Source organism: Canis lupus, chromosome 10, assembly GCF_048164855.1.
Source record: "Canis lupus baileyi chromosome 10, mCanLup2.hap1, whole genome shotgun sequence".
Lineage (NCBI taxonomy): Eukaryota > Metazoa > Chordata > Mammalia > Carnivora > Canidae > Canis > Canis lupus.
In genome coordinates, this window is record NC_132847.1 from 11,113,764 (window position 1) to 11,131,709 (window position 17,946).

Here is a 17,946-nt window from a genome sequence, read left to right on the forward strand (position 1 = left end):
TTCCATTAACAGGAAATGTATGACACAAATAATATAAAACTAAAAGGTGAAAAAAAGGTGACACTGGTTTTCTAGGATACAGTTTACTCTTTACAACCAGGGTCCACAGGTGCAGGCTGCAGCGCGGCAGCAGGAAGCAGACCCTCCAATCTGGCTCTGGGAACCCGGGAGTAAAAGGAGCCCATGATGCTGCCTACAACTAGAGCTCTGGAAATAGTCAGCAGGAGGTTGATTTCCAGGGGGGAGATTTAAATAAGATGCCCATGGGATAGATGCACATGGGCCAGGCCACAGGAAGTACGCCAAGTTGGATTTGGTACCGAACTGTGTTCGCTCGATACCCAACCAAAGCGTCCCGACGTCCGTTGGGCGTCCTGCTGCACGAAGAAGCCTCAGTATGGCTTGTAGGCGTCGCGGTGGCCGCGGGGCTGCTCTCCCGCCGTGCGGACTACCCCGACTGCGCTTGTAGCCGGGCCGCGGCCCCGCGGGTGGCCGTCGCCCTGGTTCCCGGTGCCTGGACTCTGGCCTCCGCCGCGCCCCAGCGCCGCCGCCGGGTCCTGGGCTGCGGTTCCCACGGCCCCCAGAGCCGCCCGAGGCTGCGCACAGCCCTCCGCGTGGGCCCCCTGGATTGCACACTTGCTTCCGCTGATGGTACGGGACCTTTTCTCCAGAACCTTCTTCACAGGTCCTTCTTCTTTAAAGGTGACGGAGACAAAACCTCGTCTTTTATTCGACTTTGGATCCTTTGGAAGCTCAATGGCCTCGATCTCCCCAAACTCGCCGAAGTATTCTCTGACCTTCTCCTCAGTGGCTCCAGGATTCAGACCCCCTACAAACGATTTTCTTTACCGGGTCCTTTTCCATGGCCATGGCCTTCTTGGGGTCAGCGACGCGGCCAGGCAGCCTGTGTTCCTTCTGCTCTAGGACCTTCTCCACACTGGCCGCATCTTTGAAGACGATAAACCCAACCCCTCTTGGCCGGCCAGTGTGTGGGTCCGATTTTATGGGACAGTCAACGACCTCCCCAAATTTGGTAAAATGATCCTTTAGGTCCTCTTGGCCGGTATCCCAGCGCACGCCTCCAAGAACATTCTTCCCGCGCCCCCCGCGCCCCCGCGCCCCCGCGGCTCCCGCACCCCCCGCCGCCCCCGTGCCCTCCATGCCCCCCGCGCCCCCCGCCGCCCCCGCCGCCCCCGCACCCCCCGCCGCCGCCGCCGCCCCGCGCCGCACAGACCCACCGACCCACAAGCCCACTCGGGCCCGGGCGGTGCCGCCGCCTCTTTTCAGTGTCTTTTGCTAGTTTTTCTCCATCTTCCCAAATGAGAACTTGGTCCTGGGGCTTCATCTGTTTGGCTTCTTCTCGCGCCCTTGGCGTCTTATTGAGGGTGTCAGTGACTCACCCATGAATACCTACATTCTGAATCTTTCCTGCCTTCTCCCAAACGGCAGATTGGTTATACACCTGCTTAAATGACGTCATCACTTGAATGATTCTAGTGTATGCTGCTTTACTTTCTGTGTCTTTCCCATGCTTCTTTCTTCTTTTGTACTTTTCCTGATGTTAGTAGCACTCATCTAGTTACTTAGATTAAAAAAATTTAAAAAAACTTGGAGGCATTCTTGATTTTTGTCTTTTACATCCCATCTGTTATAGATTCTGTTGGTCCTACCTTCAAAATATACCCGAAATTTGACACTCCTTGCTATTTGGAGTCAAGTCTAAGCCACCATCACCCCTCATCCTGTGGATTACATCCTGCTTTGACAGCTGCCCCTGTGCTTTACTCTTAGCACACAAATTTGGGTAGGTAGCCTGCATATGCTTTCCTCAAAGCTTCCTTTGGCTTTCCATCTCATGTAGTGAAGTAACTAAAGGCCTTGCAATGCTTGCTTTCGAGGCCCCATTTGCTCACTAACCTCACCTCTCCTCTTTTCCTTACTCTACTTCAGCCTTACTAGCTTTCTTGCTGTCCCTTCAGTAGGGCAAGCTGTGGGGTGCCTGGGTGGCTCAGTGGGTTAAGTGTCTGATTCTTAATTTCAGCTCAAGTCATGACCTCAGAGTCCCATTGTTGGGCTCTGTAGGGGGTCTGCTTGTCCCTCTCTCTCTCTGCTCCTCCCCACATCCACATGCTTTCTCTCTCAAATCAATCAATCAATCAATTCTTTAAGTAGGACAAGCAGCTAAACTCTTGACCATCTGAGGGCCTTGCCATATGATCTTTTCACTGTGTGTGGCTCCCTTTCTTTCACTTTGCTCATGCCCTCATTTCTTTCAAGTCTGTGTTCAAATGCCATCTTCTCTATGAACTACGTTCCCTGACATCCCATCAGAAAATATCGCATCTTGGGATCCCTGGGTGGCGCAGCAGTTTGGCGCCTGCCTTTGGCCCAGGGCGTGATCCTGGAGACCTGGGATCGAATCCCACATCGGGCTCCCGGTGCATGGAGCCTGCCTCTCCCTCTGCCTATGTCTCTGCCTCTCTCTTTTTCTCTCTTTGTGACTATCATAAATAAATTTTTAAAAAAATTAAAAAAAAGAAAATATCGCATCTTGATTTGACACATCCTATTCCCCTTATTCTAATTTCTTTTTTCTCCAAGGCACTTATTCTTACGTGATATATTATATGTATTACCATTAATAGATTTTAATTATTATTAAATTTTCTGCCTACTCCATTATGACATAAATTCTTGGGGAGCTTGGGCTTTATCTGTATTACTGAATCTCAATGCCTAGAACAGAGCGCTGTAGGCACTCAACAATTCTTGAGAGAATAAATGAAATGTAGGTTACTATTTTCATTTGTAAGAAAGGACCTGATCCAAATTTAGGGAATCTGGAGAGATTTTTTAAAAAAGAAGTGACTTTAGCCTAGACCTAAAAGATGTGTGGGAGTTAACCAGATGACGAAGAAGAAAAAGAGTGCTCCAGATGGAGGAAATGAATGTGCTAGAAAGAATGGTGTGCTTGAGGAATTAAGGCAGTTTATTCTAACTGGGGATGCATTTGTATTTGGGGCAGGGAGTGGGAGAGTGGCAGTTGGATATGTTTGAAGATATAACTACAGAGCAGCTCACCGGGAAGGCTTTATGTCCATGCTAATATCTTGGGAGTTTTATCTGAAGGAAATGGCTGCCCCTAGAGTTTTAAGGAGAGAAGTGACATGCATTTTGGAAAGATGACACCAGCTGCCATGTATAAAATTGATATGGGAGAGAGAAATGGGAGAGGGAAGAGAGATAGAAGGCCAGTCTGGAAATCTAGGTGAGAAATCATGGCTTCTGACCTGGGAAGTGGTGTTGGGGTTAAAGAGCAGGGGTGGAGTCTGAGAACTTACAGGGACTGGATGTGAGTATGAAGAAGATGGAGAAATCTAGAATGTTTTATAATATCTAAACGTGTATTTATACTTAGATAGTATGATAGAATCTCCAACCTTTCTTTGCATTTCTGAATTTCTAGTAAATTCCTGAGATAACTGTAAAATATATTTTTGCAGTGTCCTCTGCATATTTTCTTTGTAAAAGAGTTATAAATTGTGGAGAAATATTTGCTTATAGAGACCAGATTGAATTATGATTTGTTTGGAATAAAACCCACCCCAGTTTACTGAGCATTTAATTTGTGCAAAGTGTTGTGGCTATTGGACTGCAAAAAAGTATAAGAAATAATAATTTTTCTTAATGCATTTAAATGACAAAAATAGTTGTCTGATCCTTCATATCTTAAATATTTCAGTATTGCAGAGTATGAAGTGGACCTAGAAAGTCTAGTCATCTTCCTGGCTCAGCAGTATTTCTGCAATTTGAAAAAAACCACAAGAATGTAAATTCATAATGGCAGGTACCACTTATTAGCCCTGTGTCTCAAGCATTGTGTAAAGTATCTCACATGCATATTATTTCATTTAGTCTTTATTACAGTCCAATGAGGGCAGGTACTATTATTATTCCTATTTTGTATGAGAGAAAAAAACCCAAGACTCTGAGAGGGTAAGTAACTTACCTTATATCACACAGTAAGTAAATGTACAGCTAAGCTAGAATTTCCAGTGTCATGTGACTCCAGATCCTGCTCTTTCCTTAAACCTGTGCCTGTCATAATTTCCTGGCTTATTAAAAGAAGCATGGAAACAATGTGGATTTATCAACAGCTCTTAAGAAAAGTCTAGAACTTTGTACTTACCCATCAGTTCTTGTAATTAGTGCCTCTTAATGTTACTAATTAGAACTCATCTCACAATAATATTCAATAATGTATTTCATTGAGTTTCGTGTCCATCACAGATTTATGTGCTCCTTTCAAGTTCCTCAATTGCTGCTGCATAGCTAAGCAATACTCATTTTATTTCTCAAATCTGACAAATGTGTAATGTGAAAATCAGCAAGTGTGGAGACCCTTAACTTGCTAATGTTCTCTTTGTTAATTTTTTAATGTTTCCAATGCTTACATTTCCATTGCATTTAGTATGCATCATAGAAGTGTCTCTTTGCAAGTTCATTACATATACTCTTTGATTGCAGTTAGAGCCTTTGGAATTGCTGTTAGGCATAGTGGAAATAATTAGCAGTTTAGTTCTATGCTGATTTTAGAACAAATAACTGCAGTCAGTTTCTCAAATAACTTAATTACTGTTAATCAGTATAGTAGTATGATCCTCTATAGCATTGTCATTGGAGGGTAACAACTGTCCACTCTGCACATATTTCCTTTCCTCTGGCAAAGAATAAATTAATATCTTTTAAAGCTCAAAGCAGATAAAGATAAGCTTTTGATGTGTCTGTATTTTTAAAAAGAAGTATTTAGAAATTTTACAGAAAACATTAAAGGAAATTGCTGAAATCTTTTTGTGACCATCCAGAGTTACTGGATAATAGAGAACTTAAGTGACAAATAGCCTATGTAATAAAATTAACTTGAGGCCTTTAAATTCATTCATTCCTTCATTCATTGAAACTATTTCTTTTGAAAAGTGAAGCAGTTAATAAACTTAAGCAAAGGGAACCTGGAAACATCTCTCCCAAACAATCAAGTTAATAAGAAAAAGAAAAGAGCAAAAACCTGTCAATCTTTTTTGTGTTTGGAACGAAAGAAGGTGACCTGTGTAGTGATGCTTAGTTATGGCTGAAGTATGGAGGTTCTCAGTAATGAAGTCATGGGAGGGGCATGGAGATAAGCACTGAGCAGGGCTTTGTGAATTCACATCTCCCATCTCCACTACCTGCACATGGGTTCATGTTTTGGGATACAGATATGTAAGCAGAACTTTCTCTTTACCTGACAGAAATGATGTCTGCTAATAGTGATATATTCTGTGCATATTACTTTTGATACTTTCTAAAGGCTTCATCAGAAGTTAGATATCTATCAGTAGCATTAGTAGCAAATGCTATGTATGCTTTAAAAATGAGTTAATATCATTACTCTATTGGAAAACTTGTCTAATACAAACTATCTTTATACCTTTAAACTTGCCTGGATATTTAGCTCAACAGAGAAATCTAGGCTGAAAAGTATCCTTTAAATTTTTAGTTTTATCCTTTTACTGTTTTTTTTTTTTACAACTTTATTAAGGTAAAATTGATGTTTCAGTGAACTGCACATTTTAAAATTCTATAATTTGATGGTTTGACATATGTATGACACCATGACAATCAAGATAATGAATGCATCTATAACCTCAAAATTTTCCTTGTGTCCATTTGTAATCTGTTCTTTATTTCATGCCTTTGTTCGGGCATGTCCCTCTCCTGTCAACGTTACTCTGAACATGAATATTTTAACCTGAACAATTCAAATAGGACTGCTATTCCCGTGCTGCTTTTCAGACCTGTTCAATGTCACGCTACTTTCACAGCTGGCTCTCCCTCGGCTCCGCCCATGAACTCACCTGTGTGAGAGCAGTTACCATATTCAGGGCTTCCCAGCCCGAGGGCCACACAGAACAGGTGTCCATCCAGGGCAGAGTAGCCAGGCTTTTGGGAAATCACCTCAACAGAGAAAAACAGAACAGAACCTGACCTGTGGTGGTTTGACTTAACACACCACTTCAAGAATGGGAAAGTCCTTGTACTAAAATTCTGGCTGGCTGTAACCTAGCCTTGTGGAAAATGAAGAAACGAGTGGCTTACACTGCAGAACGCTCTTTTCTTAAAAGACAGCCTGGGGAGGTTAGTCGGAAGGATGAGGGGCAAGTGTTTTCACATGGGGATTAGGTAGTAAAAATGCTGACTCCTGATTGCCACTTAGTGATGTCACCTGGCTTCTGTGGCCCTAGTACCTCACCTTCAAAAATATGGTGAGTCTCAGATTTGGCCATTTTTAACTATATGGGATAGATGAGGCATGGCCCCTCTTGAAAGAAAGGAATAAAAAAAAGAAAAAAAACACATAGTCACATGTTATGTGACTATAAATTAGTTTTCACTTTCTAGAATTTTAGATACATGGAATCATGTATACTCCTTTTGTTTGGTTCCTTTCACTAAGTGTATTTTGAGATTTATACATTTTGTGTCAGTAGTTCACTTTTGCTGTTTACTATTTCATTGTACACATTTTTACTACTGTATGTTTATCCCTTCTGCTGATGACTGCTTGATTTGTTGCCAGTTTTTGGCCATTCCAATAAAACTGGTGTAAATATTCATGTGTCTGTTTGGACCTCTGGTTTTGTGTCTCTTCAGTAAATACTGAGGTGTGGAATGGCTGAGCAACTATTTAACTTTCTCAGGAACTTAAAAAAACTTTCCAGAGTAGTTGGCTTAGTCAGTTGAGGCAGCTATAACAAAGTACTATAGACTGAGTTACTTATAAACAGACATTTATGTATCACATTTCTGGAGGCTAGAAGTCCAAGATCAAGATGCCAGTAAGGCTGTGTTCTGGTGACTACCCTCATCTGGGTTGCACAATGTCTATCCTTTTATCCTCACATGGTAGAAAGAGTAGTGGAGAGCTGGCCTGGGTCCCTTTTAGAAGGGCATTGATCTCATTTATGAAGGCACTAATCATCTCATGACCTAATCATCTCCTAGAAGCCCCACCTCCTATTACCATCATATTGCAGGTTAGGATTTTCATATGAATTTTGGAGGAAGATAGACATTCAGTCCATGATGGTAAGTTGTACAGTTTTAATTCCCACTGGTAGTGCATGAAAGTTCTAGTTGTTGCTCATCTCCTCAACACTTGTTATAGTCAGTCTTTCTAATTTTAGCTTTTCTTGTGTCTGTCATGGTAACCATGAGGTACCATGAGGTAACCAGTTGATCCTGTATCATTTGTTGAAAAAACTTTTATTTCCCCATTGAATTGCATTGACACATTATTTTCACATTATTTGAACATATATATTCACGGAACTGTTTGTGAACCTTCTGTTCTGTTCTATTAATGGTATATTTATCTCTTTGGCAGTACCCAAATAGATTGGTTACTGTTGTTTTATAGTTAGTCATGATATCAGGAAGGGTAATTCCTTGCACTTCATTCTTCTATCTTAAAATATCTTTGGTTATTCTAGATCTCTTGCATTTTTATAAAAATTTTAAAACAATTTGTGATTTTCTACACACACAAAAATACTGCTACTGCTGAAATTCTGATTTGGATTATACTGAATCTAAATATCAACTTGGCTAAGTTGGCTTTTTAAGCAATATTGAGGCTATGACATGTCAGCATGATGTATAACTGTTTACTTAGGTTATTTTTATTTTTGCTCAATAGTATGTTTTATTTTTTAGTGTATACATCCATGTATCTTCTGTTTGATCATTATGTATTCTATTGTTTTTCGTTGTCATTGTGTGTGGAGTTGGTTTTTAAGTTTCATTTCTCATTTGCTTTCTTATCAATGTGTAAACTTGCATTCCATGACCTTGCTAAATTCACTTAACTACTTTTAGTAGTCGTTTTGTGGATTCTCTGTTGGTATCTACATAAATAATCATATCTTCTCTAAGCAGAAACAGTTTTTTTTCTTTTCATTATCTATGAACTTTTAAGTTATTTTTTGTTGTATTATATTGGTTCTGACCTCCAGTTATTGAATAGAAGTGGTAATAAAGAAGATCCTTGCCTCATTCACAATCTTAAGGCGAAAGCAACCACTTTCACTGTTAAGTCTGACAGTAGTGTAGGATTTTTTTAGGGATGCTTTTTATCAGCTTGAGGATATTACCTACTATTCATAATTTGTTGAGAGTTTTTATCATTAATGCATCTTGCATTTTGTCAAATGCTCTTTCTGCATGTATTGAAATATAAGTATTTTTTCTTACTATATCAGTTGCTAAATTGTATAGATTGATATTTGAATATTAATCCAAGATTGTATTTGTATCATAAAGCCTACTTGGTTATAGTATATTATCTTTTTAAAAAACAACTTGGATTCTAGTTAGTAACATTTTGTAAGGAATTTTTACATCTATATACATCATGAAAATTGGTTTGTGGTGTTTTTTTCTGCCTTTATATTTTGGTTTTGATATCAAGTTGATGCTATACTCATAAATGAGTTGGGAAATATTTCCTTTTCTATAATTTGTGTGTGTCTGTGTATGTGAGAATTGATACTGTTTTTTCTTTAACTATTTGATAGAATTCACCAGTAAAGTGATCTGGGTCTGGATTTTTTCTTGTTGGTAGATTTTAACTATAAATCAGTATCTTTAATAGATACGGGGATATTTGGATGTTATATTTGTTTTTTCTCAAAAAAAAAAAGTTTGTATTTTATAAGGAATTTATCCATTTCACCTAAATTTTTGTATTAGAGAAAGTTGTTCTTAATATTCCTTTATTATTCTTTTAATATCTCTAGAATCTGTAGCAGTTTCATCTCTCCCAATTTTGGTAATTTATCTTTTTATTTCTGATGATAAGTTGTTTGTAAATTTTTCTCATCTCAAAAAAACAGCTTTTGATTTTATTGATTTTTTTCCTATTGCCTTAATTTTTTAATTGATTTCTAGTGTAGTCATTATTATGTTCTTTCTTTTACCTACTTTGGGTTTATTTGCTCATGTCAATTGTATTTCAGTAGAACTAGGGAAAAATAAAATCTTTTTTCATTTCTCTTTTCCTATTTTATTTCTTCTTTGATGTGGGGATTATTTAGGCATTTATTATTTAGATTCCATATATTTGGTATTTTCCAGATATAATTCTATTACTCATGTCTTACTCAGTTCCACTGGGCAGAGAGCATACTTTGTAGACTCAAATCATTTTCAATTTATTCAAATTTGTTTTTATCTCCAAAAGTATGATCTTTCTTGCTAACTATTCCATGTAAAGCTGAATAGAATGTGTATTCTCTTACCGGATGAGATGTTTTATAACTATCAATTAAGTCAGGCTGGTTGGTAATGCTTTTCAGCTCTTCTGTATACTTAGTGAATTTTTGTATGTTTTCTATCAATTATTGAGAAAAGAAGGTTCAAATATCTGAATATAATTTTGTAGCTTTGTTTGTGTCTCCTTGGTGTTTGGTCAATTTCTGTTGCAAGAATTTGAAACTCCCTTAGGTCTTTTTAATGAACTGACAACTTTATTATAATGAAAAGACTTTCATTATCCCTGGAAAATATTTTTATCTGAAATTTACTTTGTTATTGCTTTAGCCATGCCAACTTTCTTGATACTAGTGTTACTGTGGTTTATCTTTTCCAAGTATTTTAATTTTATAACTTAGTGTATCTTGATATTTAAAATGGGTTTCTTATAGTTGGCTATGGTTGAATATTGCTTTTTATCTAATTATAATTTTAAAAAAATATTTTATTTATTCATTCATGAGAGGCAGAGAGAGAGAGAGAGAGAGAGAGAGAGAGAGGCAGAGACACAAGCAGAGGGAGAGGTAGGCTCCATACAGGAGCCTGATGTGGGACTCGATCCCAGGACTCCAGAATCACACCCTGGGCCAAAGGCAGGCACTAAACCGCTGAGCCACCCAGGGATCCCAAATTATAAATCTTTTAATTTGGGTAATTAAGCCATTTATATTTAATGTGATCTTTAATATAATGAGGTTTAAATCTACCATCTTAATACTTATTATTTGTTTTTATTTTTCCTGTCTTTTCTCCTCAACTGGCCATCCTTTTCTTCTTTTCTGCCTTTTTGTTTGACTAATTGATTATTTTTATGTTTCTGTTTTATCTCTTTTGTTGTCTTAATAGGTATAATTCTTTTCTGTACTATTGCAAAGTTGCTTTATAGCTTATAGCACACATATAAAACTTATCACAGTCTGCCTCCAGGTGATAGTTATGTCACCTCACATATAGTATAAAAATGCTAAAACATTATTTTTCTGTTTTTCCCTTTTGGAGCTTATGCTATTATTGTCATACATTTCACTGATATATAAATGCTATAAAGCCTTCATTACATTCTTACTGTTTTTGTTTAAATCACTTTCTTTTAAAAATATTTAAATAACAGGAAAAATCATATATTCTCACAAAATTACCATTTCTGGTGTGTTTACATTCCTTTGTATAATTATATATTTTCATCTGATAAAATTTCCTGTGCCTAAAGAGCTTTATTTACATTTGTTACAGTCAAGTTGTTGCACATGAATTATTTCAGTTTTTGTCTGAATGAAAAGATATTTATTTCATCTCCTTTTTGAGAGATAGTTTGGGCATAAAATTCTAGGTTGATGGTACTAAAATACTTTAAAGTATTTCTTAAAATACTTCAGAGATATTACACTGTCTCTGATAAGAAATCTGTTGTTATTCTTATCTTTGTTCTTCTCTGTGTAATGTCCCTTTTTCTCCTAGTACTTTTAAGATTTTCTCTTCATCACTGCTTTTGAGCGATTAGATCATGATACATCTTTTTGTAGTTTTCATCATGTTTCTTGTGCTAAGGTTTCTTAAAAATTTTTATTTAAATTCAATTAATTAACATATAATGTATTATCGGTTTCAGAGATCAGTGATTCGTCATATGCTCTCCTTAATGTTTATCACCCAGTTGCCTCATGCCTGCACCCCTCTCCACTCCAGCGACCCTCAGTTTATATCCTTTGATTAAGAATCTTTTATGGTTTGTTTCCCTCTCTGATTTTATCTTGTTTTATTTTCTCCTCTCTTCCACTATGATCCTCTGTTTTGTTTCTTAACTTTTACATATGAATGAGATCCTATGATAATTGTCTTTCTCTGATTGACTTATTTCACTTAGCATAATATCCTCTAGTTCCATCCATGTCATTGCAAATGGCAAGATTTCATTAGTTCTGATGGTTGAGTAGTATTCCATTGTGATATATATATAGCCATTTATTGAAGAGACTGTCTTTTTTTCTGTTGGATATTCTTTCCTGTTTTGTTGAAGATGAGTTGGCCATATTGTTGAGAGTCCATTTATCAGTTCTATGTTCTGTTCCATTGATCTATATGTCTGTTTTTGTACCAGTACCATAGTGTCTTGATGATTACAGCTTTGTAATAGTCCAGAATAGTCCAACTTTGAAGTCCAGAATTGTGATGCTACCAGTTTTGGTTTTCTTTTTCAACAATCCTTTGACTATTCAAGGTCTTTTCACATTCCATACAAATTTTAGGGTTATTTGTTCCAACTCTCTGAAATAAGTCGCTGGTATTTTGATAAGAATTGCACTGAATGTATAGATTGCGCTAGGTAGCATAGACATTTTCACAATATTTGTTCTTCAAATCCATGAGCATGGGACATTTTTCCATTTCTTTGTATCTTCCTCAGTTTCTTTCATGAGTGTTCCATAGTTTTGTTTTGTTTTTAAGATTTTATTTATTCATAGAGACACAGAGAGAGAGAGAGGCAGAGACACAGGCAGAGGGAGAAGCAGGCTCCACGCAGAGAGCCCGACGTGGGACTCCATCTAGGGTCTTCAGGATCACGCCCTGGGCTGCAGGCGGCTCTAAGCCGCTGCGCCACCAGGGCTGCCCGAGTGTTCTATAGTTTTCTGAGTATAGATTCTTTGCCTCTTTCGTTAGTTTTATTCCTAAGTTTCTTATGGTTTGGGGTGCAATTATAAATGGGATGGACTCCTTAATTTCTCTTTCTTCTGTCACATTGTTAGTGTATAGAAATGCAACTGAGTTTTGTGCATTGATTTTATATCCTGCTACTTTGCTGAATTTCTGTATGAGTTCTAGCAATATTGGGGTTGAGTCTTTTGGACTTCCCTTATAGAGTATTGTCATCTGCGAAGAGTGAGAGTTAGACTTCTTCTTTGCCTTTGTTTTGTCTGATTGCTGAGGCTAGGAGTTCTAGCACTATGTTGAACAGCGATTGTTGTGGCGGACATCCGTGTTCTTGACCTTGGAGAGGAAAAGTTCTCAGTTTTCCCCATTGAGAATGATATTTGCTGTGGGCTTTCTGTATATGGCTTTTATAATAAAAAGGTTGTTCTCTCTATCCCTACACTGTGAAGACTTTTAATAAAGAAAGGATGCTATTCTTTGCCAAATGCTTTTTCTGCATCTATTGAAAGAGTCATATGGTTCTTATCCTTTCTTTTATGAATGTAGTGTATTACATTGATTTATTTGTGGATGTTGAACACATAAATTTAAATGTTTGTAAACTAAATTGAAATGGTGGGTCAAATGGGAATGTTTATCAATCTTATTAATTTTTTCAAAGAACCAGCTCTTAGTTTCTTTGATATGTTCTATTGTTCTTTTGGTTTCTATTTCATTGATTTCTACTCTAATCTTTATTACTTCTCTTTTCCTGCTTAGTTTGGGCTTTATTTGCTGTTCTTTTTCCCAGCTACTGTAGGTGTAAGGTTAGGTTGTATATTTGAGACCTTTCTTATTTCTTGAGAAAGGCTTGTATTGCTATATACTTCCCTCTTAGGACGACCCTTGCTGCACCCCAAAGGTTTTGAGCAGTGGTGTTTTCATTTTCATTTCATTTCATAGTCATTTCCATGAATTTTTAAATTTTCTTTAATTTCCTGGTTCATCCATTCATTCTTTAGTAGGATGCTATTTAGCCTACATGTATTTCAGTTCTTTCCAAATTTCCTCTTGTGATTGAGTTTCAGTTTCAAAGCATTGTGGTCTGAAATATGTAGGGAATTATGCCAGTCTTTTGGTACTGGTTGAGACCAGGTTTGTGATCCAATATGTGATCTATTCTGGAGAATGGTCCATGTGCACTCAGGAAGAATGTGTATTCTGTTGCTTCAGGATGGAATGTTCTGAAACTGCTAATCTTTCTTCTGTTGATCCAATTTTATTATGTGGGCTGCCACAGTGAACACTAAGATGATTTATATTGCTTTATCTTCTAGTTCACTAATATTTTCTTCTAGAGTGTGTTTAATTTGCTATGAGTGTATTTTGGTGTATTAAATCTTTTTTTTTTAAACATTTTTATTTATTTATGATAGTCAGAGAGAGAGAGAGAGAGAGAGAGGCAGAGACACAGGTAGAGGGAGAAGCAGGCTCCATGCACCGGGAGCCCGACGTGGGATTCGATCCCGGGTCTCCAGGATCGCGCCCTGGGCCAAAGGCAGGCGCTAAACCGCTGCGCCACCCAGGGATCCCTATTTTGGTGTATTAGAAGATATCAAGTGTACATCTCTTTTCAGATATAGTTTTATTTCATGTCATTAAACTAAACTGACTGTAGTTTTAGTCATAAATTCAGTATAGCTTCAAGGTTTTACTTAACATGTCCAATCTTTGGGCTTTTTGAACACAGAGAATACAGTCATAATACCCATTTTAATGTTCTGGTCTGCTAATTCCATCATCTGTGTGAGTGCTGATGCTGATCGAAAACTATTAGTTTTCATTGATTGTTTTTTCTGCTCATTATATGTAGTTATTTTCTCACTTCTTATGCCTGAAAATTTTTGATTCAATGCCAGACATTGTGTGTTTTTACCTTGCTGAGTGCATGAACATTTTATATTCTTATAGTTGAATTTTATTCTGGAATGTGGTTAAATTATTTGGATACATTTTGTTTCTCTGATCTTGTCTTTAATATTTGTTGGGCAGTACCAGCATAACATTTAGCCTAGGAATAGTTATTTTTTACATCCGAGGCCAGACTCTTTTGAATCTTCTACCCAAAGTCCCGATGAGTTATAAGGTTTTCCATTCCAGCTCTTGGTAACAGGTATTATTCTCAGTCTGTGTGAGTATCTATTCTTGTTTCCCCTCATTTTTCAGTTACATTTTTCCTCTTACCCTCTGGTAGTCTCATCACAGGAAAACTCTGATTAATACTGAATAGAATCTTTATGAAAATCTTTGGAGTTTCTACTTTTCATGCCTCTTCTCTTTTATACTCTGCTCTGTGAATTTAGTGTCTTTGTTTTCCTGGTCTATCAGACATGTCTCTTCATCTCAGGCCTACCCCAGGTTCTCCCTGTGTTTCAGCCTGGAAACTCTCTCAAGGAAATCAATAGAGACAGTCACAGATTCTTGTTTCTCATGTCTTCTTTGTTTTGGGATACCTGGTTGGCTTAGTGCTTGAATATCTGCCTTCAGATCAGGGCATGATTCCAGGGTTCTAGAATCAAGTCCCACATCAGACTCCCCACAGGGAGCCTGCTTCTCCCTCTGCCTATGTATCTACCTCTCTCTGTATGTCTCTTATAAATAAATAAATAAATAAATAAATAAATAAATAATAAATATTTTATTATTTATTTATTATTTATTTATTATTTATTATTTATTTTTAAATATTTATTTATTTCAATAAATATAAATAAACAATATTTATTTATATAAATAAATATCTTTAAAAAATTAAAAATTTTGTTTCATATATTTTGCTCAAGTTCTTATCTTTTTAGTTTATACTGTAAATTCAGGCCTCTTCATTTTGGGTAGAATTGGAAGTCACAGATTCAATGAAAAAAATAAGCATCAAGTTGTTTTATAGATTTTGATTATATACAGATTTTATGTTAGAGAGCAGAAGTTATGTGTTCCAAGTAGTTAAATAATTTATGATTATAAATCTAACCAGGAATTGTTCATGAAGGAAGATCTATATGACAAATAACAGAAAAGAGTTAGATAGTTTGCTATTATTGGTTATTGCATTTGTGGGTATCTGTATCTATATTTATATTACATCTTTAGCCGTAATTGTTTGCTGTCCCAAATGAGAATTTTTATGTGAACAAAATACTTTTGTACATTGAAGCCTGTATAACTTTCAACAGTATATGTAAATTGTATATATAATGTACATATAATTTCTTTGTACAGAAAAACCTGTGAAATTAGCAAACATGAAAATTAGTGATAACACCTGACTTAATTAAAAACTTTAAGATAGTAACATTGTGTGAGGACAAAGAACTAAGCTGATTCTTGCAATATTTAACGGAAATCTTTCTGGGCTAAAAATTGGAATATATCATGGGTATGGTAATTAACAGTATAACCTGTAGAGATTCCTCATGCTCAAGACATAGATTGTTTAGCACCTTTGCCAGTGAATGTTTGTCAACTGTCATTTATCCGTGTTGTTGTCAGGAGATTTTTTGTACCAGTGGAGAAATGAACTTGTTCATTTTATCCTAGGGCACATCCTTGCCTCATCTTACGTTGAAGGAAAAACTTGGCTTTTAGTTTGTACTAGAACCCCAACTCAGTAAGTTTGATGTTTCTCTGAACCAGTATTCAAAAACAGTTATTCAAAAACATATGAAATGTATCAAATCAGTTCAACAGTTGTAACAAATATAACATCATAGTGAAGGATGTCAGTAGTGGAAGGGGGTTTGGGGTATGAGGAAAGGAGGTACATGGGAACTTTTTGTACTTTCCACTGAATGTTGCTATGAACTTAAACATTCTTTAGTGAATTAATTTTGTGAATTAAAAGATGGCACAATTTATAAATTTCTAATAAAACTGTCATTGGGCAAATCATTTGACCCCAAAGAGTTTTGCCGCTTTCCCATGCTCCCAGTCACCAGAAATGAAAGTAATAACCTGCAGTAAATATGCAAAATTTGAAAGTTGTAGTATAGACTCCCCCAAAGGTTCCCTAATATCTCAGCTTATAAAAATGAACTGCATTATTCAGTTAAATTGTTTCAATTTACAGTATTGGGATAAAGGAAGCATGTGAATTAAAACTGAATTGCCATGAAATTTGATACTGAAATTGAATTGAAGAATTTTATAAATTTTTGAGAGATATTGCCTTAAATATTAAGACTTATATATTAACATTTTGAAGTACACATGACAACAAATGCAGTATATTGTTAAGACACTGAATGAAGTAAAATATTGTACATTTAAAGGTCATAAGAACGAATGGTGTGCTGTGCATCACACTGTGAAATACAAGACTAATGTCACCATCTTAGCACATAAAAATTACACATTTTGTTTTTCACATACACAGGAAACAATATTCAATAATCAAAAATAACTGATAAACTATTTTTGTACTTTCCAACGCTTAGTTTTTAAACTTAGATTTGACAATAAAACTAAGGTTGTATATATTTTATATATTGTTTTAGGTCCTAAAACCATATTTTCAGTGGTGTGCTAGAGTCAGTTTATATTGTTTGTTTAGGACAATTTTTAAATATTCAGGGTTTCTTGGAATTGTAGTAAGCATACTTAAAATGAGATCTACCCTCTTAACAGATTTTTAAAGTTCATAATACAGTATTACTGACCATGAGCACAGTGCTCTTACAGCAGATCTCTAGAACTTATCAACTCGTGTAATTGAAGCTTTGCCTATTGACCAGTAGCTCTCCATTTCCACCTTCTCCCAGCACCTGGCAACCTGCATTGTACTTTCTATGAGTTTGAGTTTTTAGATACCTCATGTAAGTTGAAGCATGCAGCATTTGTCCCTGTATTTCACTTAGCATGATGTCCTGACCTAGTTGTTAATTATTGGCAGCTTGAAATAGTCAATGGTAGGAATATTTACACCATGGAAAATGGAAAACGCCAGAAGTCAGATTTTTGTTCATTTGTTTTGTTTTGTTTTCTTTCCAGAGAGCTAGATTACCAGCACATTTCTAAATACTTTAGTGAAAATATCTGATGGTTGATTTTTTTCTTATACATTGTCAGGGTCAGTCATTTTTTATACTCTATCAGATCACTGTAGGCATTTGGGGTTCTGATCTGTGACTAGGGAAAGACACAAACATTTTAGTAGGCAGATCAGAGAATGCTGGGAGCAGTACTCCCAGCAGATTGAGGACCATGAAGATTTGCTTTAATTGGATGGTTTATTGCCTGGTCTCTTCTAGCCTGGAGATCTACCAGTGGATGCATGACACAGAGTTAGGGCAGGCTACCAATCAGGAGAGTAAGAGCCCAGGAGAGTATGAAGTTTAAGATAGTATGAACTAGCATTAAAGATGGTAATTTGAAGTACCATTAAAGAAAGACCCCAACATGTAGTGACTCTAGAACCAACACCTGAGCAAGGCAGATTCAGTTTCCTAAGAGGAAGAGGTTAGTGAAGGCTAAGTTTGCTGAAGAGGAGTATTACTCCATTCTCTGCTGGACACAGCTCCTGTGCTTATTTTTGGACACACACGTACCTTTAAGATCTGATCCATTTTATGTGGAACATCTGTTACTCTCCCTAGATGGAGATTGAAGATACATAGCTTATACCATTGAGAAGAAAAAAAAAAAGTCTCTCCTAAAAATTCAAATGAAATGCATCAACTCCCATGATTGGTCCTGAGATAGATCTGTAAAGAGAAGAAATCTCTGAGGCATTGACTGTAGGGGAAGGGTTAGGGCAGGAGAGCATCTTTGAATCAGGTTTCTGGACTCTATGGGAAGAGGAGGTCATGGTAGCAGGAGATTCCAGAGATATCATTCGAGGGTAATTAATTATTCTAGGGGGTTGTTTTTATTCTCTTAGAATAAAGTGCATTGGAAGAAACAGTGTGAAGAAAC

General features: G+C 36.8%; 1 pseudogene; it reads right to left on the minus strand.

The window, feature by feature from the left end:
- Positions 1-392: 392 nt before the first annotated feature.
- Positions 393-1,161, minus strand: LOC140642018 (heterogeneous nuclear ribonucleoprotein A/B pseudogene; annotated as a pseudogene).
- Positions 1,162-17,946: the final 16,785 nt, after the last annotated feature.